Source organism: Bos taurus, chromosome 11, assembly GCF_002263795.3.
Source record: "Bos taurus isolate L1 Dominette 01449 registration number 42190680 breed Hereford chromosome 11, ARS-UCD2.0, whole genome shotgun sequence".
In the NCBI taxonomy this organism is placed as follows: Eukaryota; Metazoa; Chordata; class Mammalia; order Artiodactyla; family Bovidae; genus Bos; species Bos taurus.
This window is the reverse complement of record NC_037338.1, coordinates 62,559,693-62,574,135: the sequence shown is the minus strand read 5'-3', so window position 1 is coordinate 62,574,135 and position 14,443 is coordinate 62,559,693. Positions and strand designations below refer to the sequence as shown.

Genomic DNA, 14,443 nt, shown 5'->3' with positions numbered 1-14,443 from the left:
GGGGTGGAGCGAAGTAGAAGGACTAGCCAAAAGTGGGATCCCTAACAGTACCATAATACAAGGAGGCCCTTGTTCAGTCAGCAGCCTCGCTTAACACGTTCCCTTCCTTAGTGTGTCGGTGACCATAGTAACAGTAGGGCCGAGCCTCCCTTCCGAGCATGCGCAGTGCAGAGCGAACGCAGACGCGTCCTCAACAACAATGTACATCTTTTTTCTTGAGGAGAACTACAACTCCCAAGAGACCGCTCGGCGTCGGCGCACCGCCTCCCGCTGTGGCCCTGCCCTGTCCCCTCCCTCCAGTCCCGCCCTCCCGGTAGTCCCCTCCCCTCCCTCCGAGCGTGGGTCAGAGACCCAGAGGCGGTGGAACCGTCGGGGGGCGCCGCCGCCGCCGCCGCCTCCAGCAGCAGCACCAGCCTCGCCGCGCGTTCGGATTTGCCTCGAGCCCTCCCGGAGCGCATCACAAGGCGGATCCGTGGCTATTCCTCCGCCCGCGGCTTCTCCAGCGTTCGGCTCCGCGGCCAACTTCCCCTCGCTGGGCTCGGCCGGCTGGCGAGCAAGGCGGCGGCGGAACGCCGGGCTGTCTGCTCGCGCTGCCCGCGCACGCACACTTCTCCCCCCTCGCTCCGGGTCTCGGGGCCGTGCTGGGATTCCGGCCACCAGCAATTGTCCGGTGAGTGTGGCCGCAGGAGGGGTCGTGGCGGGGCCGCCGAGGGGTGCGGGCCAGGCAGGCGCGCAACTTCCTCAGCGGCTTACCGGGGCGGCCGGTCGGCGGGCTCTCCCCGCCCGCCTGCGCGGCCCCGCGCCGGAGGCGGCCGGGAGCGGAGTTTGCGGCGCCGGCATCCCGCGCCCTCGCAGGAGGAAGCGCCTTTGTCCGGAGCCTGCCCGGCGCGCCCTCCCCCTCTGCCTGGGAGCGGGCGCGAGGGTGGCCAAGTCCGAGCCCCGCGCCCGGCGCAGGGTCGCCAGCTGCCGGAGGGGAGCTCCGCGGGGGCTGGGAGCGAGACCGAAACCAAAGGGAAACAAAAGGGGTGATGGGCTTTTCTTTTGTTTGTGCGAAACTGATAACTTCTTTTTCCTTTCCTTACATAACACAGACTTCCAAGTTAGTCATTCTTTTTATTATGATTATTGTCATCATCTCTGCGTGTCCCTTGCGTTTCCTTTCATCTTTGGATCTCAGAGCACTTAAAAACATTGATTAATTACACCTCCGGGGCCCCGACGAAACAAGTTAATAAGCCCGTTTCTGTAAGTGGGTAAACTGAGGTTCAGAAGAGCTCTCTAATTGATGGATACGCTTGCTCCTCCAGCGCACCTGGTGTCTGAAGACCTGAAAGCATTTATAAGTAAGAACTCGTTCTCCAGTGCCCCGTGGAAAAGTTAAAGATGTTCCTTTTACTTACAGGCTAACTAAAGTCTAAAAGAGGTCGAGGTACTTGTTAGGTAGTTCAAACAATAACTCTTCTTACATAGTATTTGCATTTTAAAACCTCAAAAGTCAATTGAAAAATGCCCGGAGTGGGGAAAATACTGTGATCATAAACTCACCTCACCCATCTACTTTTATTTTTTGTACATGTAGGTTTCTTACAAGGCAGACGAGCAGGGATGGGGGTGGGAGGACAGAGACTTTTTAACGTAGGCTTCACAGATTTTAATCACTGCACACAAGGAAATGTGTCTTGGTTTTAATAGCACCAACAGCCTTCCCATCGTTTAGTCATCAGATAATTGAGTGAGCGCTTTATCCACAAGGTGCTGGTTGTGCTAAGAACTGAAGGTTTAAATATACGAAAAGGTCATCTATTTGTTTTGGTTCAAAGACGATGTACTTCTCTTAGTCTGCAGAATGTTATTTTGTTTTCATAGCAGCTGATCTTTTGTTTAAGAACTGGCTTTGTCTTTTTCTACATTGTGTATGTGTTACCTTCATAATTGAGCAGAAAGGCTAGTGTTTTTGTTGTTATTTACTTTGCATAGTAGTGTGAATTTAAATTTCTGAATTGTGGAGAAGGTTCAGTTTCTCCAGTTCTTGTTTCAATTTATGGCGTTTTCTTTGTAACTAACAAAGAGAAAATGTTTTCTCAGAGTGATCAGATTTATAGCTTTCAAAACATTGTCCTTCTTGTACAAATACAGCATACAAATTCCTTATGTTTTTCACTTGCACCAACAACCTCTTGTGGAGGAAGATAATTCTGAGGACAAGTTTATTTTGGTAGTTGACCCAAACTAGAAGGTACTGCAAATTTAAATCAAGCATCATTTCTGAGGTGAATAATGATCAGAACTGTAGTAACAAGACTTTTTCTTATCTGTAACTCTTTTCAATTTAATTTTGTGTTTTATAGTTGCCCCTAGATTTTAGATTGTGGTGATTCCATCAGAAAAGGGAAAGATGTTCTTATTTTGATATTTTCCCCCAGTCTTCTAACCTGTTCTCTTCCTGTAGTATCTTGAAAGAGATCTTGACTTTAAAACAAACAGTTGGAAAATAGAACAGTTAAGTGTATGGAAAGATGCATGTAGTGTAGTGGTTATAATACTAAATCTAATACATTTAAGACTTTGAAAGAGAAAACTGTCACCTAGATTTTTATTAATAATACCAAAGTGCTGTCGTATAATAGTGGTATTTATTGACTTTAAAAAAGAAAAAGAGATCCTGGGAATTGTCTCTTTGTGGAAGATTTGGGGGCAGGGAGAAATCTGTGCTCTCCTTAATATTTTCATTGAAGTGACCTTACAGTTGGTTAAGTTGAACTTTCTCTGCATCATTTACAACCCAGATTTACCAAAGGCATTTATTTGTACTTTAAGAAAGCTACTAACACAATGTCTGCTCAGTCACTGGAGTCCAAAGGCAGAAGTTAGTGTTGACTGTCAAAAGCCTGGCATTGCAGGTTTTCCTAGTTTCTTTGGAACCCCTTAAAGGAAATGACTGAAAAAGTACAGGGCAGGGAACTGAGTCTAGTATGCTAACTGCTGCTGAGCCAAGTTTCAAGGGGAGGCGTAAATGTGCTTCCATCCGTCTTTGTTTCAGCTTCCTTTCAGGTTGTCAAAATGTCACTTCTATATGAAGAGTTCTGTGAATTCAGAATATGCCTTATTGTGGTTGTCCAGTAGGTCAGATGATAAGGACTGTAGTAGTCATGCTCTGTGAAGAACTGTTTACAGACAGAAGCTTCTGTAGCTAAAAAGAGATTTTAATCTGGACGAGTTTGAAAACTAACATTCTCACATAATATGCCTTAATCATGGCACATCAGTAGAGACCTTTTCTCATATTTATTGAATCAGGAAAACTTATATGGATTATTTTGTTACATCTGTTGTAATTGTATATATGAAAACATAATGACAAGCACATGATGGCACTGAGAGGTGGTGCTAGAAGTTTCTTTGGAAAAATCATGCTGTTCCATGAAGTTGCATTTGTGTCTTTTAATTGAGGAGAATAAAAAAATGTAAAAGCCAGTAGAAAGAAGAAAGAAAATCGGTAGAATGAAGGAAACCCGATGAAGATATTTTTAAAGAGTACAATAATACAGATTCCCGGCAACAGTATGTAAGGGACAAAATTCTAGCTAAAGTCAGTAAACAGTGAATTCCACTTAGCACTTTCTGTTTATAGATCACTAGCCTTGTTTTCCAGATTCTCTCTAAATATATCACATAGGAAATGTAAATAGAAATCATTCCTTCAAGGGATTTGAGTTGTTGGGAGGTTTTGTTTTTTTTTTTTACACACATGGTAAGGGGGGTTTATTGTTTTTCTTTGATAGAGTTCGACCTCTGTTAGAGAACAGTTTCCCCCAGACTAATGTGTAGGAACCTCAGTGCAAGAAATACTGGACACTGAAAGAACTAGATATAATTTCAGGTTGTACCACTAGCTTTTATATATATATATATATATATATATATTCTCTCAAAAGAGCAATTCTAATAATTGTTCCTTCCAGAGGTTGAAAATAATTGCACGTAGGAAGTCTTACATAGTTTTTGTTTTTGCTGAATGAATTTGCAAGATAAAGAGAAAGCACAAGATTTCTTGAGTCAAAGAATTTATTTCATTTTGAATAGAGGTAACTAATTGAAACATGAACATCTGATTGAAGCCCTTCAATTAGCATAGCTTTCTTCAGAAATAAACTCAAAGGGAAAGAGCTTCATCAGGTACTTTAAAAGAACTGAATTGCAAATGAGTCTAAGAAGACCTGGTTATTTTTTTCAGAATGTTGTACATGTTTTAGATATTTTGCTACGATAAACTCCATTTCAGAGAAATAGAGTTCTACAATTACTCCTTATATCACCCCCGTAATACTTTTTTACACTTCAAAATACCATTTACAGAAAATAGAATATGTTGCTGGTGCCTATGAGAAAATCCTGACATTTGTCATCCCCCAGTTAATCATGACCATCCATGTAGTTAAAAAAAAAGTTTTTAATTGAATACACATGTAATTTACTTCCTTCCTTCCTTTTTGAGGTGTTTATTGCTGATCTTTTATTTTATAACGTACCTCTAGGGATGTTGCTACTTCTAAAAGTATGTAGTACCCCCGCTTAGTTTCCCACCATGTTCTGCAGTTTTTCCTATTAATTTTTTGGCTACAATTTGCTTTTCCCTCTAAATTGTCTAAAATGAGCTAAGAAATATTGAAACATACTTGACAAGAAATACAGTCAGTAATTTATTATGCTAAGCTTCAGCTAAATTTCAAAATACAAGGTTCATTGAATCTATTTTGGAAATAAGAAATTTACTTACTTTAAAGGTGGCGGATATAGCTAGTAGATTTCAACTTGGGTACCAAATCTGATTGCCTGGTGGTACTGCCTGGAGTGCCATGTAGAAAACATGGAGTCCTGGTTCAGACTCAGCAGGGCAGAGTGCTGTGATTAGCAATTTCTGCTGTGCACTTTTGGCATGAATGCCAAACATTCATTTAGTGTTTTTTGGATGCCTTTTATGTGTCAGGCATTGGTCTAAATGCTAATAGCACACAAACTAAAATCTCTGCCTTATGGTGTTTACATTTTAGTAGGGACACAGACAATAAAATAAGTAAAATATTTTGTGTTTTAATGACAAATGACCTGGATTCTTTTAAGAAATAAATAGCAAGAAATCAGAGAGGGAGGGGTAATATAACTTTAAAAGCAACTCAAGGGTCATATCCATCAAATGCATTGTATGGTCCTTAGATCCTGCTTTGAGCAAACTAACTGTAAAAGACATTGATAAAAAATTTGGGAAATTTGGACATTGGGATATTTAATAAAAAGGAATTGTTTTTAGGGTATAATGTATTGAACATGTAATGTAGTTTTAAAACAAGAGCCTTACCTTTTGGAGATATATACTTATGAATTAAAATATGATATCCAAAGTTTTTACTTTAAAATAATTGGAAGGGGAGAGGAGCATAGATGAAACAGTATTGGCCACGTATTGAAAGTTGTTGAAACTGGATAATGGATACATGAGATTTCTTACTTTCTACTTCTGTGTATGTTTGAAAATTTCTGTAATTAACAGTTTTACACACACACACACACACACACACACACACACACACACAAAGCAGAAAGGGAGAAGAGGGGATATATGGGATGGGAGTGTGGAGGTAGTAATTATCTGAGTAAAAACCTGAAGGAGTTGAGAGCAAAAAGCCTTGGAGCTAACTTTGGGGCAGGACATTCCAGGTGGAGGGAAGAGCAATTATAGTGACCCTGAGGTTGAAGTTTGATTGGAAGGCAAGAAATGACAAGAAAATCAGTGTGTCTGGGTTAGAGTGAGAGAGAATAGCAGGGGATAGTCAGAAATACGGGGCTTCTCAGGTGGCACTAGTGGTAAAGAACCCACCTGCCAATGCAGGAGACTTAAGAGACATGGTTTCAGTGCCTGGGTCAGGGAGATGCCCTGGAGGAGGGCATGGCAACCCATTTCAATATTCTTGCCTAGAGAATCCCATGGACAGAAGTGTCTGGTGGGCTATAGGCTTTAGGGTGGCAAAGAGTCAGGCACGACTGAAGCAACTTAGCAGCAGCAGCAGCAGTCAGAAATGTAAATGGAGGGTAGACGAGACCAACTAGTATAGGACTTGGTTGTTCATCCTTCCTTTAGAGTAAGGATATTTATTTTATACACTTACCTAAAATAAGTCTTTAGCCACCCTGGAAGCTCTGCACTTATTTCAACAATACTGCTGCTGCTGCTGCTAAGTCGCTTCAGTCATGTCCAACTCTGTGCGACCCTGTAGATGGCAGCCCACCAGGCTCCTCCGTCCCTGAGATTCTCCAGGCAAGAATATTGGAGTGGGTTGCCATTTCCTTCTCCAAAGTATGCATGCATGCTAAGTTGCTTCAGTCGTGTCTGACTCTGTGCAACCCCATAGATGGCAGCCCACCATGCTCCTCCGTCCACAGGACACTCTAGGCAAGAGTACTGGAGTACTGGAGTGGGTTGCCATTTCCTTCTCCATCAACAATACTAGCATTACTCAAATATTTTTGGAACTTTAAAAAAATTGCCTTCTAACCAGTTTAAGAGCCACACATGAAAATAGCTCATTACTTTCTATTTACTCCTTGTTTTTAAGGAAAAAGGGGGTATTAGCTACATGGTATCTCATTTTATTTATCAGATATGACTCAGAAAGGATTTTAACAGAAAGAAAATAGGAAATAACTTCAGGCTATTTGTGAATATCAGATCTACTCTGAGAAGGCCATGATTGTTTCTGAAAATCAGATCTACTCATAGACTGAAGAGGAGTTTTAATAATGTCCTAGACAGTTGTAGCATCATTTAGAATAAGGATATAACCTGTGAGAATGACTAACATGGGAGAGACTATACTCATTTGGATATTTAAGTTCTGTCTCATACATGAAAACACGTATACACACAAGACCATGCATATTTCTTAATACTTAAGTATTTGAAACAGTCATTGCTGATAAGTTTTGTGTCATTGATCCAAAATGGAAGAGATGGCATTTATCATCATAATGAAACTATATAACTTTCTTGTTGCTATGGCATACATTTGGAATTGAAAGACTAGCATGCGTTTAGTGTTAGGAATCTGGCTTTCAGGTCTTCTTAGGTTCATGTTTCAAATCTCAGATTAGTAGTTGTTTTAAGAACATGCTGATTTCCCACGAAGAGCTCTTTTTAAATCTGTATTAAAATTACAGAAAAATCAGACCCCCCCCCATCCTCCAAGTGTTTGAAAGCTCCCCTTCCCCGAAAAAAAAAACTCCATCAATAGGAGTTTTTTTAGTTATCTACTTATAGGACAATGTAGATGTAAAGATTATTAGTTTTGAAAATTTTTATACTAGTTCATTTTTTTAATAGGAATGTTTTTCAACCTGAGAAACTTAACATTTGAATGCTTTTTAGTAACACTGAATAAAGAAAACATCCTTTTTCCAGTCAATTATGCATAATAAGAAGGCACAATATTTTCTTTAACCAAAAATATGATACGTAGATCTCTGCAAAGAGATCAAACTAGTCAATCCCAAAGGAAATCAACCCTGAAGGAATGAAGCTGAAGCTGAGGCTCCAATACTTTGACCACCTGATGGGAAGAGCCGACTCATTGGAAGAGACCCCCATGCTGGGAAAGAGTGAAGGCAAATGGGGAACAGGGTGGCAGAGGATAAGATGGCTAGATAGCATCACCAAACTCAATGGATATAAGTTTGAGCAAACTCCAGAAGATAGGGACAGGGAAACCCGGTGTGCTACAGTCCATGGGTTCGCAAAGAGTCAGACATGACTTAGCAACTGAACAATAGCAACAAACATAGAAATTAATGGAATTAAGTAGAAATTATGAAATTTTATTATATAGTAGATTACTAACAGTGACCACTAAGCACATAAATACATAACTGTATAAGAAATACTTTAACCAAGATTCCTATTTTTCAGAAAATTGTTAGGTATCTAGTTCTTTAATTCACTCAAGAGTTTTTGTCCTTTTGGTGGATAGATAGGTAGATAGCCAGATCCTTTCTTCATATACTGCACATACTATTAGGATTAAGCTGCTTGGCTGGATTATTTAATGTGTTTTAAACACTGTCCTTTGAGCATGGAACATAGGCCATGTTTAATTTTTGGGCTTTCCACTAACTGTGGAAGTCTTTAACAAACTGTCTGATTCACCTGTGAAATAAAAGTGGTGGTAGTTTTTTGGAAAGGACTTTGAAATTCTAAGAGGTGACTATACTTGAAATAACAGGCAGTCTTTTGATTTGGTGGTAGGATTATGAAGCTGTTTTCTCATTTCCACTTTTTGTGGAATAAATAACTTATGAAGGAGGAGAAAGAGAAAGAGGGAAAAGGGAGAGAGCAGGAGAAAGAAGGAAAGAAAAAAATCATCTCTCACAAAATAGTAACCATGACCAGAAAGCCCTAGTAACTTGGATCTACTTAAGTGTCTGTGACCTAATGAGCTAAGATTCAAACTTATAAATGCAGTAGAGAGTAGTAATAAGAATACAGCTTCTCTTTTAAGGAAAAAAGTTGCTTTGCAAAAGGGCCGTGTTATATTTCACATTGACTTGAACATTATGACCATGATAAAGCCTGTATTTCATTTGGAGTGAATAATGATGATGGTGATTAACAATAGTTTATAGAATTATATGAAAATTCAGTCTATTACTTAAGCTCTGTTGATGGTTGCAGCATCAGGTTCCAGGTTATTCTATTCACCTTGTGCGTTGCAAATACTCATATTCCACCTCTGACTTCATCTCTGTTTCACGCTCATCTTCTTCTCTGCCACTGGCTGGCTCTGTTTATCTTCCTTCGCTAGCTTTAGTAGAGCCCATTGCTCTTCCACGTTATTTTCTGCCATTTTTATACTTAGAAAGTGGATTCGGAATGAATTCAGGGCCTAAAAGAAGTGACATGCAGATGGCAAGTGTAGTACTTTTCCTGTGTGTCTTACCTAGTTAGCTGCTTTTTATCTTTTTTTGCCGTTTTTATGGTGTGTGTTGTAGTGGAGAGATAGTGTATTGTGTCAGCTGGCACTCAGAGATAACTGACCTAATAGGATGGAATACTTTTTGAACTGAGTAATGTAGGAAATAGTAATAAACTCAGCCTCATAAGTTAATCCTGCATCCATCCACAATCTATACCTCAGCTAGCCTACTGGATTTTCAAAAGCTGTTTTCAGCTTTTGGTGTATGTTGTTGTCTTTTCTGAAAATGTCAAACAATCAAGAACTTCACTGTAATAATAATCGTAAATAGCCTTGGGGAAAAACTGTCTGGACTTCCGTTGAGCTGTTTTCTGACAGTGGAGAGGAAAGGAGAAAAAGATCAGTAATGTGATGAAGTCCTTTATAACTTCTGTCCATAGAGTGAATTATAAGGTGACTGGCCCTGATTTTTCTGCTAGTTGTAGTGTTCAAGGTATCTATCAGTTGCCTTAACCTTCAGAAGGCACAGTTCAGTTTAATTTTACTTTTTAACGATAAGCGAAAACAATTGGAGGTGTGTGGTTCTTCTGAACCTTAGAGTTGTACTCCTGGTTCTTGGCAGATACTATCCACGGTACTTAGTGTTCCTGTGGGTTTACACCAGATTTAATGAACTGCATGTACTGGAAACACTGAAAGCTGATTTTCTTTAATTTTAGACTACAGTTAACATAATGGATTTTTCTTCAGATTGTCTCTCACTACCATACTTTAAATGTACCAAAGGACTAAAACACCCAAATTACAAAACTAGTTAAGTTTATCATTCATGAGAAAATGTGTGAATTGTGTGTGTTTTATAAAGTACGAGCTGCTAATTAGAAACCACCGTCCTATAGACAGACTTCATGTATCTGAAAGCTTTTCAAATTTACTTACTGCTTTATTGTAATTTTTGTTTAAAGTAGGAAGATTCAGTCTCTGAATTAGTCCTGTCAGGTCACTGAAAGGCTGTGAATTTTGAGGTAGACTCTTAAACTGATCAGCAGAGAGCAGATCTGTGATGTCAGTGGTCCCAGATCTTTTTAAATTTCATCATGGACATTTCCTCAACAGAAAGTAAATCCCATTTTCTGAAGCTTCTTGATTGTATCACTTTTAGAAATGGCACACTGGTTTATCTGCAGATAGTTGAGCTCTTAAAGACCAATCTTTTTAAGGCTTTCACCAGAATTTGCCTCCTGAGGCTGTCTTTTAAATGGCTTCCAAAAAGGATTTGCTGCTTTTCCAAGCTGAGTAGGCTGTTAACAATTCAATATGCCCCCTCATTCTCCTCCTACCTCTTAAATTGAAAGCGCCTTCATAGCACCTAGGTGCCCTGAGTCATCATGGCTAAATTCTAAAGAAGAATTGTCACATGGAAACACTCACCATGAAGTAAAATTGTCAGAAAACAATCTGAGTCAGAGATCATTCATGGATCACAGTGATACAACTTAGAGGTTGTGGGCTTCATTTAAATCTTTGAATGCACTTTCATCTAAGTCTTTATCATAGGACTTGTAAATTTCAAGGACTTGTTTATTCCCAGTTAAATTTTAATTGGTTTGATTTTTATTATCTACTACATGAAAATGATTTACTATTTTTAATAAATGTATCCAAAAGGAGAAGCAGTATGGTTCAGGATAAGAACATCTCTTAATTCAGGAGTCAAGAGACGTAGAGTTCTGGTCCATTTATTTGGGATGTACCTCACGTATTTCACTTAATGTCTTAGCTTCCTTTTCTTTACAAGGAAGGTCAGGAACTCTATGAGAGCCCTCTTTGGAACCAACCCATGGCAGATAAAACTAATAGCTAACCCCCAAATGGCCCTAGACTCCTTTTTGGTACAGCACTGTCAGCACCTATATGGTTGGCATTCTAGATGAAATCTGTCATCTCAGCCTTATAAGGTCCCTTCTAACTCCGTGATTCCATGACTTCCCATAGACCATCTCCCTCTCCCAGTCTTTACTGTCTGTTTTCACATGAGCGTCAGGGTTGAAACTCACTAGGTACATTTAAGCATTCTTATTCTTTGTAGTCAGGGATAGCATGTGTATATTTCACACAGGACTGTAGACTGATGTTTATACCTGCCCAAAATGCATGTGTAGAGACCTCATCCACAATATGACAGTGTTTGGAGGTAGGGCCCTTGGGATGTATTTAGGTCATGAGGGCAGAGCCCTCCTGAGTGAGATCAGTACATTGTAAATGACCCTGGAGGGATTTCTCGCTCCTTCTATCACGTGCTGCTGCTGCTGCTGCTAAGTCGCTTCAGTCGTGTCCGACTCTGTGCGACCCCATAGACCGGTAGCCCACCGTCCCTGGGATTCTCCAGGCAAGAACACTGGAGTGGGTCCCCATTTCCTTCTCCAGTGCATGAAAGTGAAAAGTGAAAGTGAAGTCGCTCAGTTGTGTCTGACTCTTAGTGACCCCATGGACTGCAGCCTACCAGGCTCCTCCATCCATGGGATTTTCCAGGCAAGAGTACTGGAGTGGGGTGCCATCGCCTTCTCCTTCTATCATGTGAGGACATGGCAAAAAGATTTGTGAATGAGGAAATGTTAGGTGGGCCCTCACCTGACATCAGATCTGCCAGTGCTTTAGTCTTGTACTTCTTTGTCTCCAGAACTGTGAGAAATAAATCTCTGTTATTGATAAGCCATCCAGTCTATGGTATTCTGTTATAGCAACCCGAATGGACTAAGGTATGTTACACTATTAAGAAAAAATGATTGGAGAAAATTCATGGGTACACTTAAATTTCCAAGTGAAGTGGAACAAGTCACAATGGTCAATGATAACTTGATTGACTCATTCTAACTCCTAAGTGTTTCTGTGGCAAAAACCTCAGGTTAGTGAAGTTCATAGAAATGTTGTGTCTGTTTGGAGGGCACATAACAAAGCAGAATGTATCCTAAATTGAGAGAGAAGAGGCCTGAGTTCTAGCTCTGCAAACTTTTTAACCTGGTTAATATCTTCATCTATGTAATGATAACAGACCAGGGCTTCTTGGGCATTAATACAGTGTGTGAATTATCTGGGGGTCATAATTAAGTGCATATCCTGATTTAGTAAGTCTGGATGGACCTTGAGATTTTGCATTTTTAACAGTCTTCCAGATGTGCTACTACTGTATGCCAAGGACCCGAGTTTGGTTTATGAAAGTGCTGTGATGGTATGAGGCTCTTTGTGCTGGATCTTTAAATTTTTACTTCTTTCTTTCCACCTGTTTCACATCATCCATTAAACTTGTTTTTTTTGAACCCTCTTGTTTTCCTAGACTCATTCTCTGTTTTCTCAGGCTAATAGCTTCTTTAGTTTTGCTGTTTTTCTCTTTCCAGAACCAACTTCATAGGTGGTCAGTCATTCAAGTTAGTATGGTAATATAATAGAACAGAAAGAGGCTTTGATTTGAAGAAAATTGGATTCAAATTCCTGCCTCACTGATTAGCAGCCTTATGTAGTTGACTCGGTTTACCTCTCAAACCTTTGAATACCTTCCAGATAGGGTTGTTGAAAGGAGTAGAAATTATATGTAAAGCCCTCAGCACAGTGTTAAGTGTTCAGTAGGTGCTCAGAACTCAGAAGCTGTGTTTATTCTTATTGGCATCCTGATTTGGTTTTGTAGAGGAGAAAAAAGCTGTGGAGATCACTTACTATCTCTGGATTGCTAAATCCAGTGACACTTCTCCACTGTTTATAACCTGACTTCTCAGCAGCATTTGATATTGTTGAAACTTCCTGCTTTTTGAAACATTCTTCTTCACTTCCGGGACACCATATACCTTACACTAGTACTTAATGCTGTTGCTTTTTTAATGTCTTTCAGAAGCTGCTGCTGATCTTGTAGAATCCTAAATTTTGAATTCCACAAGGCTTAGTCTTAGATTAGGTTTTCTTCTCTTATTCTGTACTCTTCCTAGGTAATTGCTTTTGTATGTTGAAGATTTCCAGGTCTTTATTTCCATCCCAAGCTCCAGACTTATATATACAGTTGTTTTCCATTGATGTCTCAAATGTAACTCAGATTCTCGTGTTCAAACTAATGGGAACCTGAAGAATACTAGACTGTAGAGGTTTTTGAAGAATGAGTTATTACCCTTCAAAAAAGTTAATTTCCAGCTAATTTCCCCCCAAGTTCTCTTTAGCAGGAAATAGTTTGTATACTAAAATAATTATTTTAAAATAATTGACAAAATAAATATTAAAGTAAATAGAAGTTGACAATCAGAACTGTAACAGTAAACCTTTATTGAGCTGCTGCTTTGTACTAGGCACTTTGTTTCTTTCTCATAACAACTCATTGAAGTGTAATATAGGTAATATAGGTAATGTTAGATTAAAAGTTAATACACTGTAATGTTTATAAGTAATTTACTGATCTGGGTCTCAGTTTCCTTCTCTGTGAAACAGAGATGATATTATTATTTGTCTCTTAAGAACATTAACATCTCTTAAGAAGTAATTAAAGAATTAATATGTAAAAGTCTTTGAAAAATATGCCTGGTACTTATGATAAGCACTGCATACATGTTAAGATTATTACTTATTAGTTATCTTAAGTTTACAGGAGAATAAACTGAGCCTCAGTGAAATTGGTTCAAGTCTCACACCTATTAAATGACAGTGTCAGGCATCAGCATAGACAGTCTGACTCCAGAACTCTCTTAACCACTCTGTTTCACTTCATCTCAACCAATAAGAATTTATCTCATCCTTTTGCACACAGACTCTAAATTAATGGTCTCATTGTGATCATAAGAGAATTATAATTCACTTCAACACTCACACCTGGTGTTTGAAATATAGAAGATCTAAAATATGCAGGTAAAATTTCACTTCAGTAAGATAGGAGAGAGCTTCCCTGGTAGCTCAATCGGTAAAGAATCTGCCTGCAATGCAGGAGATCCGAGTTCGATCCCTGGGTCAGGAACATCTCTTGGAGAAGGAAATGGCAATCCACTCCAGTATTCTTGCCTAGAGAATCCCACGGACTGAGAAGCCTGTGGGCTACAGTCTATGTAGGCAAGAGTCGGACATAACTTAGTGACTAAACCACCACCGAGATATGAGAAACACAAGGATATACATCTTAATTCCATTTTATTTCATGTGTATTTTTGTTTTTTCCCTTTTCTTGTTAGCAGTTAAGTCACCAAAATCCCTAGAAAGTGGAAGTCCTAATTCTGTATTACTCTTAAGTGACTTTAATTGTCTTTTACTTATTCTGTTAAATTCTCTCTGCTGAAATTTTCAGAATGATTTGGAGGCTCAGTAACATGTTGTATCCACATAGTATGCTTAAAATTAATAATTTCTATGATTTTGATTAACCTCTTGAAATTATGTAGTGATTTGTTTGTTTTCAGATGTCTAAGATATTTCAATTTCCCAAAGAATTTTCCTTTGAATTTTATCTGCTGCTTTTT

At 39.3% G+C, this 14,443-nt stretch overlaps 1 protein-coding gene across 3 annotated transcripts in view; it reads left to right on the top strand.

Moving 5' to 3' along the window:
• The first annotated feature begins 345 nt into the window (after positions 1-345).
• PELI1 (pellino E3 ubiquitin protein ligase 1) overlaps positions 346-14,443 on the top strand; it is a 56,554-nt gene continuing 42,456 nt past the window's right edge. For all 3 annotated transcript variants that reach the window (XM_024998861.2, XM_059891339.1, NM_001078004.1), the window contains 1 exon segment: positions 346-670. The gene's annotated coding sequence lies outside the window, so the exon portion shown is untranslated.